We start from the raw sequence: 13,673 nt of genomic DNA on the forward strand, positions 1-13,673 counted from the left end.
TTCTTAAAATGATTAAGAAAAAAGTGAAGAACTCAATCATGGATTTCATCTTGGAGTGGCTTCCACAATGTGCTCAAGGATCGTGTACTTTTAAGAGCTTGGGATTCTCGGGGGCTTCTTGTTCGAGGTTATTATGGTTCAAACAAATTGATTTCTGCGAGGAATTCTTCGGTAGGACCGCCTTTCTCGTTCTCGAAGAATACGATGGGAAACATAGATCTCGAGTTGATTGGCTGAGAACATTAAATTCTTTCTTGTTCTCGAAGAGTACTATTGGAAACAATGATCTCGAGTTAACCGGCTAAAAACATGAAATGCCTTCATCCCAAACACCTTGCGGAAAGTTTTGAAACTTATCCTCCACAAATGTGATCAAGCATTGATTTTTTTTTAAATCTATTTAATATTTGTTTCAATATAAAAAATAAATCAAGATTAAACGGTTTAACTCAATTTTTTTAAATCACATAATAGATGAAATGAAACTATCGTCTTGGAAGCTGGAATAACCTATGGTTTAATCAATGTGGGAATATATATTGATACTCATTGAAAATTTAGGATTCGGTTATGGCAGGTTATGTTAGTTCGAATGCAGACCTCGAATTTACTCTAGTCTGAAATCACGAAAGAGACCGTTAAAAGAGGACTGGGAGAGTGTCCCGGCGTAATTCCTCCAACGCTCAGGTGCGAGACTGAGAATATAATGAAAGATCAGCTAAGAGTGCTGATGAAAATCAATATAGTAAATAAATAATTAGACTCTCAAACCTGATATTTATTGGAGAATACATGTCTCTGTCATGGACCTCCTAACTTGGTTGGGAATGAGCCCGGATCCAAAGTATTGTTTGGGTCTGATCTTGATTGGTTTATTCATAAGATATCATATATAATCCACCATTTTCATGAGTTTAATTCAAATTATTATCAATATTATATATTTTTTTGTTATGGTTGCCTCTTTTTTTATGTGATGATTTTATTTTCTATTTTCGCATATATTTGTATTATCGTGAAAAGGGAAAAATAAATTTTGATCTTAATAAACATGATTTTATTTATTGATGTTTATTAAGATGATGATGTAATAATTGAGTGAGTACTCATATTGCACCGATGTCTACAGTGTACCGAGGAAAATTTGTCCCCCGCCGACATCTGAAGTCAATTCATGACTTCCCACCATTTCTTGGTGCGAACATGGCATGTTTAATCTTATTGTATAATATTTCTTATAAAATTGAATAAAAATTACTGTGTTAATGATATCCTTTTCTAAAAATGAAGTGAGAAAATATACTACATATTCATAAAAATATTACACAAAAATTCTTATGAAATCGTCTCATGCGTTAATTTTGTTAGATGAACCCCTTACTCGATCCGATCAATGGAAAAAATATTTTTATATCAGAATTATTACTTTTGTTTTATATATAGATTGAATCACTGTCTCTCAGATATATACATATGAGATCGTCTCATAAAAAATTATACGTATTATTGTTACTATTATTATTTGAGTTATCTATAATACAAGATATTTTTAATAATATTCAAATTTTACTAGTTTTGTTTTTAGAAATACTCTTATCAAATCAATGTGAAGAGATACACAAAACACAATTCAAAGCCCAAAAAACAATGTGAATTTAATTAACAATATTAAATAAATTCACAAAAAATTAAACATATATTATTTTAAAATATCATTCATCATATAAAGAAAAAAAATTATGATTAATGTCCATTATATCAAGAAAAAATATTATAAATAAATGCAATGGTTATTAAATTGCTCCCCAGTTAGACTTCGACTGTGAATCACATTTTGGACTCAAATTTTACTAAATTTGCAACAAAAGCGGAAAAATATAATCTGTCCTATTTTGGTTTCACTTTATTATGTATTTAAACTTTGATTTCGTTGTATGAGCTAGGAGTGTCAATTCGGGTGGATTCGGTCGGGTTGAGCAATAGTACTATTCAACCCAAACACCACCCGAACCTGAGACAACCCGAAAATCCTCAACTCGAACCTGAACCCGAATCAACCCGATCAACCCATCAACCCGTATAACCCGATTTTGAATTTTTTTAAAGAAAATTAAATAAAATTCAAAATAATAATAATAATATTATTATTATTTTAATTTAAACACATAATAACAAAATCTCTCTCATATATATGATTTAAATTTGAAAGTCTAATCGTAAAAAAATAAAGTATATTTACTAAATCAAATAAAAAATTATTTAAAAAATAAAAAACGTTTAAAATAAATATTAAATTATGAAATTTATGATATAAATATACAATAAATATTTTTTCAGACATAAATTATATAAAAAATGTAGGCAATATTTATTAATTATATATTTTTTTAGAAAAATTTAAATTTTCGGTTGACGGGTTGACCCGAACCCGAAAACCCCAAACCTTATTTTTTTCGGGTTGAACCGTGTCGGGTTGGTGGGTCGTGTCTGATTTTGACACCCCTAGTATGAGCTTTTAATATTTGTGTGCGATATGTGCATATATATTTAACATTTCTGGTATTAAATATTTTTTTTGAATTGGAGAGATTATATTAAAATTTGAAAGTTTAAAACATTTTTTTATAATATTTTTTTATGTTACGAATCATATGATTATTTAACTAAAAAATTCAAAAGTATAATTAAAAAGAAAGAACATTTTATTTTGATATAATATATATAGATAAAATGAAATCTAATGATATTTTTTTTAAAAAAATAAAATATTTTGCAATTTAAGAAAAAAATAATTTTGGGTTTATAAAAAAACATTAAAGTTAATTACTACAAATTAAAAAAAAGAAATTGGTATAAAAGTAATTCAATGATTGATACTTAATCTTTCACGATTTAAAATAGATTACCCGAATATAACAGAAAATCGTCATTAATACAAATTTCATTCTTTTCAATCCACATATCGCAAAAATCTCAATCGAACTTTTAAAAAAATATACATATTATAAATTCATTCGGTATCAACTTTATATTTGGTTAGGTGCATTGGACTCAAGATTAACCTATTATTAATTCCCAACGCGGTAGTAATATTATAATATCGACTTTACAACCAATTTTAGTTTGAATTTCGAGAATTCAAGCAATCTTGCTAAATAAATCGATTGCAAATGCCTTTTTTGTGTTATTTGAAATTGATTAAAATTCAGTGAAACTTATGACCGAATCCACAATAATCATATCAAAATAAATATTAATTAATTTCCAAATATCACTATTTAAACTCGTTTAGTCTACAAGATTTATTCATCACAAGAAACAAACAAAAAACCAGACAATTAATTTAGTACAAGAATTCAAATATCCATGGCAAGAAACAATCTTTCTTCTTTCACTGTCATTGTTTGTTTATGTCTTTGTCTATACATAACAACCCTCTATGCGATACGAGAAAACCCTAAACTCGACGATCATGGCAGAGTAAGTTCTTTCGTGTTTTTTTTAGCACGTCGACGATTCGATTTAATTAATTATATGCTATTACTTATTAGATAATAACTAATTTGTTCATGATCTGATACAGGTTAAGTTTTGTGTCGCCAAAACAGACGCCCCGGATGATTTGTTAAAAGAATATATATACTATGCTTGCACGATTTTGAATTTCGATTGCAGCATTATACAGCCGGGTGGTTCGTGTTTTCTTCCCAACACAGTAATGAATCATGCATCGTATGCGTTCGATCTCATCTACAGACGTACCGACGGAAAATGCGACTGGCCTAACAATATCTCAAGAATAACGCTTGAGGATCCTTGTAAGTTATATGTATATATATATATATTATATATATATACATATCTTTCATGTTCAACTAATGATATTTTTAGTTGTTATATCATGACTTTTTTTGTGATTTATATATGTTGGCTATATTTTATTTCCAAATTTTACGCTTTTTCACAAATGAAAATTTGTTGATTAATTAGTTTCGGACTTGAATATTTAAATAGAAAAAAATATGTAAAGTTTGATATACTTAGTGGTCCGGCTTTGTGACACTAAATTAGTTTTACAAAAATATCCTCGTCAATTTAGAAAAATAATAATTTATTTTAAAAAATTAATACATTCGTAATTTACTCATAACTACCATATTTCATTCAACTTCAGAAGTTCAAAAATTTACACATTATTTCAACAAATTATATATTTAATATAATTTCATCACTATTATCTAAATAGAACTCATATCAAAATAATCACAAATCCTAAAAAACTATGTATATATATTATATAAAATAATAATAATAATATATATCATTCTTTATTTTGTGTAAAAAAATATTTCGCGTGTGTCACAATTGGCTAGTTCAAATAGATAAAATTTAAAATACTGGATGTTTTTTGTTTAATTTCCGCGTATTGTCAAGTATTTTTAATTGGAAATTGAATTGTTTTTTGGGGAAAATTTGAGATTTAAAAAGTTTGACCATTTTGGTGCAGCATATGGTAACTGCCACTTCCCATGAGTGGTGCGGGATTGCATAAAGGACGAGGACAGAATCGACCACACACATTAATTGTACTGCTAGTGATGGAATTGTCCTAATTGCTTATTAATAAAAACTCTTCATGATCAAATATATTTATATGATTCCGCATTTACCTTGTAATGGAAAGCAAATCCAATTCCAGTGCCTGCGAATATTGTAACAAACAAGACATTTTTTTTTCAGTAGTGTTTAGTTAACACAACTCATTAGAATCCAGAAAATAATGACAAAAAATGCAACTAGCTTGGTCCAGTTCCATTTAATAGACCCTTGAAAAGACCAAACATTATCACAAGAACATACGATACATAAATTAATCTGAAAGTGTTCGTTGCACCAAGAAAGTCTCGTAATGACCTTGTCACTTTAGCTGATGGTATAGCTCCGCGGATTTTCGTTTACGCTGATGAGCATATAATTAATCACTTTGGTTAGATTTGATGGAGAAGCATTTAACTTCAGATAGATCATTTTATGCATAAACTTCATCACGGACTTAGGTTCCTCTTCCTCATTTTATCAACAACAAAAATAATATAATTAACAAGAAATAATATTAGAACCAAAACGAATATATGTAATTTCCCAAGAGCAGAACATGCACGAGTGAGGGAGGAATGGACTTATTTATAGTTTTGAAGTGCATGTTTATTTTCAGTCCTCCTATCCTCAATTAATTGCATGCAGTCATAAATAAATTCAAGGTTTCATGTCTATTTTCAGTCCTTGTCCTCAATTAATGGCATGCAATCATAAATTTAAACCATAGTCGTGAACATCAATATATACTATATTTACGTTAAATATAATAATATATTTGTATATTATGTTCAGTTGCCACTTTGATTTGTATATTTATAATATTTTATCTTTGGAATTTATTATAGGCAATGTTGAATTGATGAAAGTTCTAATTTTTTTGTTTGTCTTCCAGTTGATATAAATTATTTTTTATTATTTTATAAAATGATGCCCTGAACAAAATTATTGGGTCCGCCTTCGGATTTAGCTTATGGTACATGAGAACTGACAATTTATTTTCGATAAATTATGAAAAAAGAAAAAATGTATTTTAAAATTTCCTTTTAAATCAAAACACATCTTAAATTACATATTTATATTGAAATTTTTTAATATAAATATGAATTTTTGGGCCTAAAAAAAGAGGTTAGTATAAGTAAGGAACGTGAAAATTGAAATAGATATTTCCCGGTCATATTATATTTCGAAGACTCTTTAAATCGAGTATTAGATATTTTATATTCTGAAATGCATACTGAAATAAGAAGGTCGACATTTGACTTCCAGTTGCATTATTTTTTAACTTTACAACAAAAAAACCGTTGCTATTGTAAAGACCACTTATTTCAATCATCGCTTCTATGTCGACGATTTTATTAAAAAGATCGCATATGTAACAACGATTTATTTATAACCGTCGCTAAAGACAAAAAATTGTTTTTAAAATTTGTATTTTATTAATTTCCGTAAATATATTATATAATAAATATAAAAACTTATTATTTTATATTAATAATACATATTCGTATTTGCGTATGAATTTTCTGAATAAATTGTTATATACACAACCTCGATAACTATATAAATTTAATGTGGAGTTGTAGCAACCGTTTACGTATAATTTTCATTATTTATCCGTCGCAAAAATTGGTTATTAATTGAATACAAGTAGATATATTTTAATTAGTGATATTATTTTTTTGTTCTAAATATTATTAATAAATTGAGACATATAAATTTAATGATTTGTTAATTTAACATTTTTTGTTGAATAAATATAAATTATATATTTTCGACGGGTCCAACCTGGATTGGATCCGCCGGTTTCACGAGGCCGGCATGGCGGGTCTTGGATTTGGTCAAACTAGCCCCAATCCGGACCCGTTGTCATCTCTGCTGATGACGCATAAAAATAAGGTAAATTGCATATAACTTGCTTGTGAAATAATCTCAAAAGAACTGATAACCGCGGAAAATACATATACACCTAACCCTATGTTTTTTTTTTCTTTAAAAAAAAAAAGAGGCTCGTGGATCTCTTATAAAAGTATTAGTTTGATTAGAAACCTTTGTTACATATATACAAAATAAATTTTCATCATATTTTCTGCATATAGTTCAATATATAATAAGTAAAAAGAATATAAATTACATTATTTTTTATGTTTTATTTTTTTAGTCAAGTGCATGTGGTATTTTAATTTTATTTCTTCGATCATTTATTGTGTTATGTTGCAATTTACCACATAAAAATATGTATTGAGATTATTTGAGTAAAAATTCGTATGGTAAAAAAAAATAAATTGGTATTATTTTTATTAATTTAAAATATATTAGTAGTTTATCTTTAAAATTAAAAGATTTTTTGCTAATAAAATTATCAAATAATTTTAATCGATTTATAAGTCACTGTACATATAATAAACTATTTTAAATAGTTTATCAAATTACCTAATCAACTTGGATGAATGTCTCAAGCAATGTTACAATAATAATCATTAATATTTTTTTAAGTTTGGGAGAGGTAATTGTTATAATTAACTATCGAACTTGAGATCTCATAATTTTTGACAAGATCCCCTTTAAATTTTGTAAATTATTTTATTATCCGAAAAAAATATACATATTCGGACTCAACAAAAAAGAAATCAATTCATTTACCCAGAGAATTAATTAGCAATTTGTTTCTAGAAAGACCTCAAATTCTTACAAACATTTATACCATAGGAATTGCCAAACCTACAAACCCTGAAAATTCCCTCAATTACTAAGCAAAGATCGCCAAACCTACAAATACTATTGATGCGATCCGGGTGAAATGAGTGAGCAGGGTCGGGTGCTCCACCGGATCTGCTATCAAAATGATGAAGGAAATAAGAGCAATGTAGATATCTGAACCAGAAGCTTCTTTCCCGGACGAAGAGGATTTCCTGCACTCAAGAAGGTAACCACGTGAATGGGCACCGGAGGGGTGTCCGGCGTGGCCACTCCGATGCTTAAGTCAGTGAATGATTCAAGCCAAGAACCAATGTAACCAAGTGATGGTTGTGATATTGATGTGAATGAATGAATGCAAATGTAAAGAGAGAACCTGGTATTTATAGTAGGAGAAGTAATGATGACATTGTTCTCCGTGCTACCTACTAATTATAGTAGGACGGCTGAGCACACCCTATATTCTGACATGTCAAATCTCATACTGGTCACATCTAGCCCATCTGATTTTGTCAACCCATCGGCATGGTGTCAGAGATGGGACAGTCACCCACATCCTATTCTGCTAGTATACTCGAATGCGGTGCTCTTATCGAGGTGGCCCGGGTAGAAAGTTCACGGGAGCTTGAACGAGAGTCCGGGCGTCCGGTGGCCCGGGGAGGAGACGTCCCGGGCATTCTCCCGCCTGGCTCCTGATGAACCCTTCTTGCCGACTTGTCCTGATTTTGGCCAGCCATCCAGTATCTTGGGTCGTCCATGCCTCGGGGACAAGAATCGTCCATGACTCGGACACAACCCGGGCTATCCTGAGGGTATCATCACTCCATCCTTAAATAGTCGGGCTAGAGTCATACTCGCTGTCCCGAGTAGTCTTGTGTGCATGATCATGGAAAATATTTAATTTGTCTGTAAAAGGATCGGGGGCTTCATGTATCCCAGAGATGGGATGAAATGCCGGAGCCTCGTGTCTTATGGACTTGAGATAATGTGTCGGGGCCTCGTACCTCCGGGGCTTTAAAATAGATTGCCGGGGCCTCATATCTCCCGGACTTAGGAATGGTCAAGGTGCGGAGCCCCGAGCCAGGTTTGAGAACCCTGGGCTTATAAATAACCAAGGTGCGGAGCCCCGAGCCAGGGTACGGAGCCCCGGACTTAATAGATAACCAGGGTACGGAGCCCTGGCCTTCATGAATGGTCGAGGTACGGAGCCCCGAGCCAGGTTTGAGAACCCTGGACTTAATAGATAACCAGGGTACGGAGCCCTGGCCTTCATGAATGGTCGAGGTACGGAGCCCCGAGACAGGGTATGGATCCCTAGACTTAATAGATGACCGAGGTACGGGTCCTCGGGCCAGGGTACGGATCCCTGGACTTAAAAGATGACCGAGGTACGGGTCCCCGGGCCAGGGTACGGGTCCCTGGACTTAAAAGATAACCAGGGTGCGGAGCCCTGGCATTCATGAATGGTCGAGGTACGGAGCCCCGAGCCAGGTTTGAGAACCCTGGGCTTATAAATAACCAAGGTGCGGAGCCTTGGGCTGGGAAACATGTCCCGTGACTTGGGAATGGTCGAGGTGCGGAGCTCCGAGCCAGGGTACGGAGCCCCGGACTTAATAGATAACCAAGGTACGGAGCCCTAACCTTCATGAATGGTTGAGGTACAGAGCCCCGAGCCAGGTTTGAGAACCCTGAGCTTATAAATAACCAAGGTGCGGAGCCTTTGGCCGGGGAGCATGTCCCGGGACTTGGAAATGGTCGAGGTGCGGAGCCCCGAGCCAGGGTACGGATCCCTGGACTTAATAGATAACGAGGGTGCGGAGCCATGGCCTTCATAAATGATTGAGGTACGGAGCCCCGAACCAGGGTACGGAGCCCCGGACTTAATAGATAACCAGGGTACGGAGCCCTGGCCTTCATGAATGGTTGAGGTACGGAGCCCCGAGCCAGGGTACGGATCCCTGGACTTAATAGATAACCAGGGTGCGGAGCCCTGGCCTTCATAAATGGTCGAGGTACGGAGCCCCGAGTTAGGGTACGGATCCCTGGGCTTAGATAATGTGCCGGGGCCTCGTACAGTCATACCTCCCGGGCTTAAGAGAAGGTGCCGGGGTCTCGTACCTCCCGAGCTTAAGAGAATGTGCCGGGGCCTCGTACCTCCCGGACTTAATAGAATGTGCCGGGGCCTCGTACCTCCCGGGCTTAAGAGAATGTGCCGGGGCCTCGTACCTCCCGGACTTAAGAGAATGTGCCGGGGCCTCATACCTCCCGGGCTTAAGATAATGTGCCGGGACCTCGTACCTCTCGGGCTTAAGAGATTTTGCTTTACCTGCTGTATTAGTTTTATTAAAAATCAAATCACTAACCTGGAAATATTGAATCCGAATTCATTTTCGGTAGAGTGAAACTTCTTTAGTTGAGCTAAATTAGGTGACTAATAAAGCTGTATGTTACTGAGTGCATGGCAAATACTCTTCATGCCAATCTGGGATAGCTGCTGAGCTTTGAGCCCATATGAAATCCACATATACGATCTGAGCGCCGAGCTGGTCGGACTTGTATGTTTGCCAAGCAGAGTTGGGCTTATTTTTGAATGGAAACCATATCTACGTCTTGAGCTCAATTTCCCACAGTCGGCGCCAATGATGCGATCCGGGTGAAATGAGTGAGCAGAGTCGGGTGCTCCACCGGATCTGCTATCAAAATGATGAAGGAAATAAGAGCAATGTAGATATCTGAACCAGAAGCTTCTTTCCCGGACGAAGAGGATTTCCTGCACTCAAAAAGGTAACCACGTGAATGGGCACCGGAGGGGTGTCCGACGTGGCCACTCCGATGCTTAAGTCAGTGAATGATTCAAGCCAAGAACCAATGTAACCAAGTGATGGTTGTGATATTGGTGTGAATGAATGAATGCAAATGTAAAGAGAGAACCTGGTATTTATAGTAGGAGAAGTAATGATGACCTCGTTCTCCGTGCTACCTACTAATTATAGTAGGACGGCTGAGCACACCCTATATTCTGACATGTCAAATCTCATACTGGTCACATCCAGCCCATCTGATTTTGTCAACCCATCGGCCTGGTGTCAGAGATGGGACAGTCACCCACATCCTATTCTGCTAGTATACTCGAGTGCGGTGCTCTTATCGAGGTGGCTCGGGTAGAAAGTTCCCGGGAGCTTGAACGAGAGCCCGGGCGTCCGGTGGCTTGGAGAGGAGACGTCCCGGGCATTCACCTGCCCGGCTCCTGATGAACCCTTCCTGCCGACTTGTCCTGATTCTGGCCATCCATCCAGTATCCTGGGTCGTCCATGCCCCGGGCACAAGAATCATCCATGACCCGGGCATAACTGTAGTGTTGTATGTAATTAAGTTCAAAATAAACAAAAAACGTTATCAAGACTCGTAATGTTGATAATTTTGTATTTAATCACACCAGTAGAAAAAAAATTATCTAACTACAATATCTTATTAAAACGACCACTGATTTTCCTTTCAATAATTTCTTGTAAATTGGAGCACTGGTGTGCATCTATAACGTCTATTGATATCAATAAAAGCTCCAGTTATGAATAAAATGTATGCAAAAGACATTTATTTTATTTCCAATTCATATTATTATATTTTAAAGAGAATTTAAATTGATCGAGTATTGGATATTTATATTCTAAAATGTATAATGATATTAATTAGAAAGTCGGCATTTGACTTTAAATTGCATTATTATTTTTAAATACATAACTAAACTGGTGCACACACATTATTCAGATTATTTACATGCTAACTATGTCTTTGTGTGACAAAGTTTGCTATTATATTCACGAAAATAATGGTTATTATAATCAACTTTTTTTATATATATATTTATTATAGATTAAGAGTGACGTGAAATTCTCTTTTTGGCATAAATATTTCTAAAATTCTATGACTAAAATCTGTCTTCTAAGTTAAATATTTGTTTCTATGAATTGGGACGCGTGAAATTAAAGATGATGCGTTTTGCTAAATTATTTTGCCCAAACTATAGAGTTGCAAAAATAATTTGTATAACTAGTTAATTAATCAAAAGAACTGGAATTAATACTTGATACTCCAAATTTTGAATGATTGTGGTTAATGTTAAATGAGGGATGAAGTCAACCAAGGCATTTAAATATCTAAATTCATAGAACAAATATATATAGAGTACATGAAAAGTTGACATCCATTAAACTTTATTTATAATGAAAAACTATCTAAAAATTGGATTAAAAAAAGTGTATAAATACCGACTCACATTCATCACTTCCGTTCGTCAACCATGACGAGCATGATAGAACTCAAATTTTGGGTTCTAACATTGCTTCTCGCATCGCTAGGCACTTCTAGTGCAACTTTTATACCCTGCATATCACTTCCTTTGTTGAATAAATTTTGCCCACCTCCACCGCGACCCCCTCCACCTCCACCGCATCCCCCACCAATACACCCGCCGCCGCCGCCGCCGCCGCCGCCAAAAAGATTATATATGTCGTAGAATATATGTTTCAGAGTGAAGGCGAGGGAGCAAGAGTGAAAAAAACAAAAAAAAATTGTTTGTTGCTCTTGAGAAATCAAATGGTTGAGTCTTGCCGTGAAGTGTTGAAAACTTTCAAATACAACACTTAACCAAAGTGTTGCTAGAGTGTTGTTCATTAAACTCGATTTTGGTTCACATGGTTTTGTGTCCATTGTTATTTTTGTTGATATAAATTTAGGACACACTTTACTCTCTTTCTGTGTCAAGGGAGTTAGCTAGTGTTTAATTATTCATTAATATTCATTTTGTGTGTAAACCGAATACATCTTCTAGTGAATATTTTGTTTTTTAACTGTGTATAATCATTTATGTTAATTTACCTACATAAATCATTCGTGTGATAAAGTACTATAACACCGAACACAATACATATATCTGAAACACACAATTCTTCTATTATTTAGTAATTGTGAATATACGATACAATATAATAGTAACACAAGCGCGAATGTTTTTGTTGTTGCGGTCTCCCGTCAACTGTTATTTTTGGCAATCTATACGCAATACCGATATATTGTGATTATCTTTAGATTAACCTTGGTTATATCTCAGTTCAGATAACCCAACTTAAATATTTTTTTTTTCAAAATAAATATGAAGTTGGAAATTTAATCGATTAGCAGTTCATGTCAATATATTTGCGTGCGCAACGCTACATATTTCATATATGATTGGCTTACGGTGTGTTTCGACGTTTAAACTTGAGTTTTCTCTTTAGTCATCCTCTAAACAATATCGATATTAAGAAAATTCTAATTTTGTTATTTGACAAGTTTTAATGGATCATGAGTTGGATCGGATAAGAGATTCGTCTCATAGATTTAACTCGTTAAATGATCTCATAAGAGTTTTTGTGATTTAATTATGACAAATCAATTAAACCAATTCAAACTATTAATTACATTTCATTATTCGCATCAATCACACGTGCATAGAATTGGGATTGATAATTATCTTCGTATCGGAAGTATAAGCAAAAAAACACTATCGTTGTTCCTATCCATTTTGATTATCAATATTTCATAAAGTAATATCATTTTAATAATAAGTGACGTAACCAAAAAATTTGTTGTTTCACATTTTTTTTATATATAGATTTAATTATGCATAATATATGCTTTATTTTGTCACATTAGACACGTTGAATATCACGTGTCAAATTATCAATATCTGGTAAATTTAGTATCTTTAAGTATGTTAAAATTATGGATTTAAGTCTGACTTCACATCAAAAGCTATCTCAAGGTAACATAGCATGATATGTAGCAGAGGATTGGACCGATCGAAGAAGTTTCAAGGAAAAAAACAGCCAAACATAATTATCATGATGGTAGATAATTGAAAATATTATCACTAATATAGATTAAAAAAATAATATATCAAAGACCAAAATAAAATCATTTATTTGTGATGTTAATATGATCAAATAGTAGAGTTTTTAAATATATGGTGAGGCTGATATGTTTTAACTAGTTGTTTTCCAAACACAAACTTATGATTGGATTTTTGCTGATGACTTTCTATTTGAATGCGATTTCCATGTCTCTACTTAGAGGTAGATTCTTGAGGAATGAAAGGCCAATTGTTTTCTCGGATTAATTTCGGTACATTGAAGATCTGATACTAATATATATATATATATATTTGAGTACAAAATCTTTCAGATCTGACAGTGATATATGATGTTTTGGCGCTCGAACATGTATAACAAATATTGATGTTAATGACACGTCTTTTCTCATATGAAAATAGGTATAAAACATTGAAATATGATACTGATATATGATATTCAAGTACAAAATATTTCAGATTTGCTAACAAT

General features: G+C 33.7%; 1 long non-coding RNA gene across 1 annotated transcript; it reads left to right on the forward strand.

Moving 5' to 3' along the window:
• The first annotated feature begins 3,320 nt into the window (after positions 1-3,320).
• On the forward strand, positions 3,321-4,678 carry LOC142517633 (uncharacterized). The gene is made up of 3 exons (XR_012813344.1): positions 3,321-3,480; positions 3,584-3,818; positions 4,508-4,678. It is a non-coding gene; the product is annotated as an uncharacterized LOC142517633 (long non-coding RNA).
• Positions 4,679-13,673: the final 8,995 nt, after the last annotated feature.

This window comes from Primulina tabacum, chromosome 1 (assembly GCF_025594145.1).
Source record: "Primulina tabacum isolate GXHZ01 chromosome 1, ASM2559414v2, whole genome shotgun sequence".
Taxonomy (NCBI): Eukaryota; Viridiplantae; Streptophyta; class Magnoliopsida; order Lamiales; family Gesneriaceae; genus Primulina; species Primulina tabacum.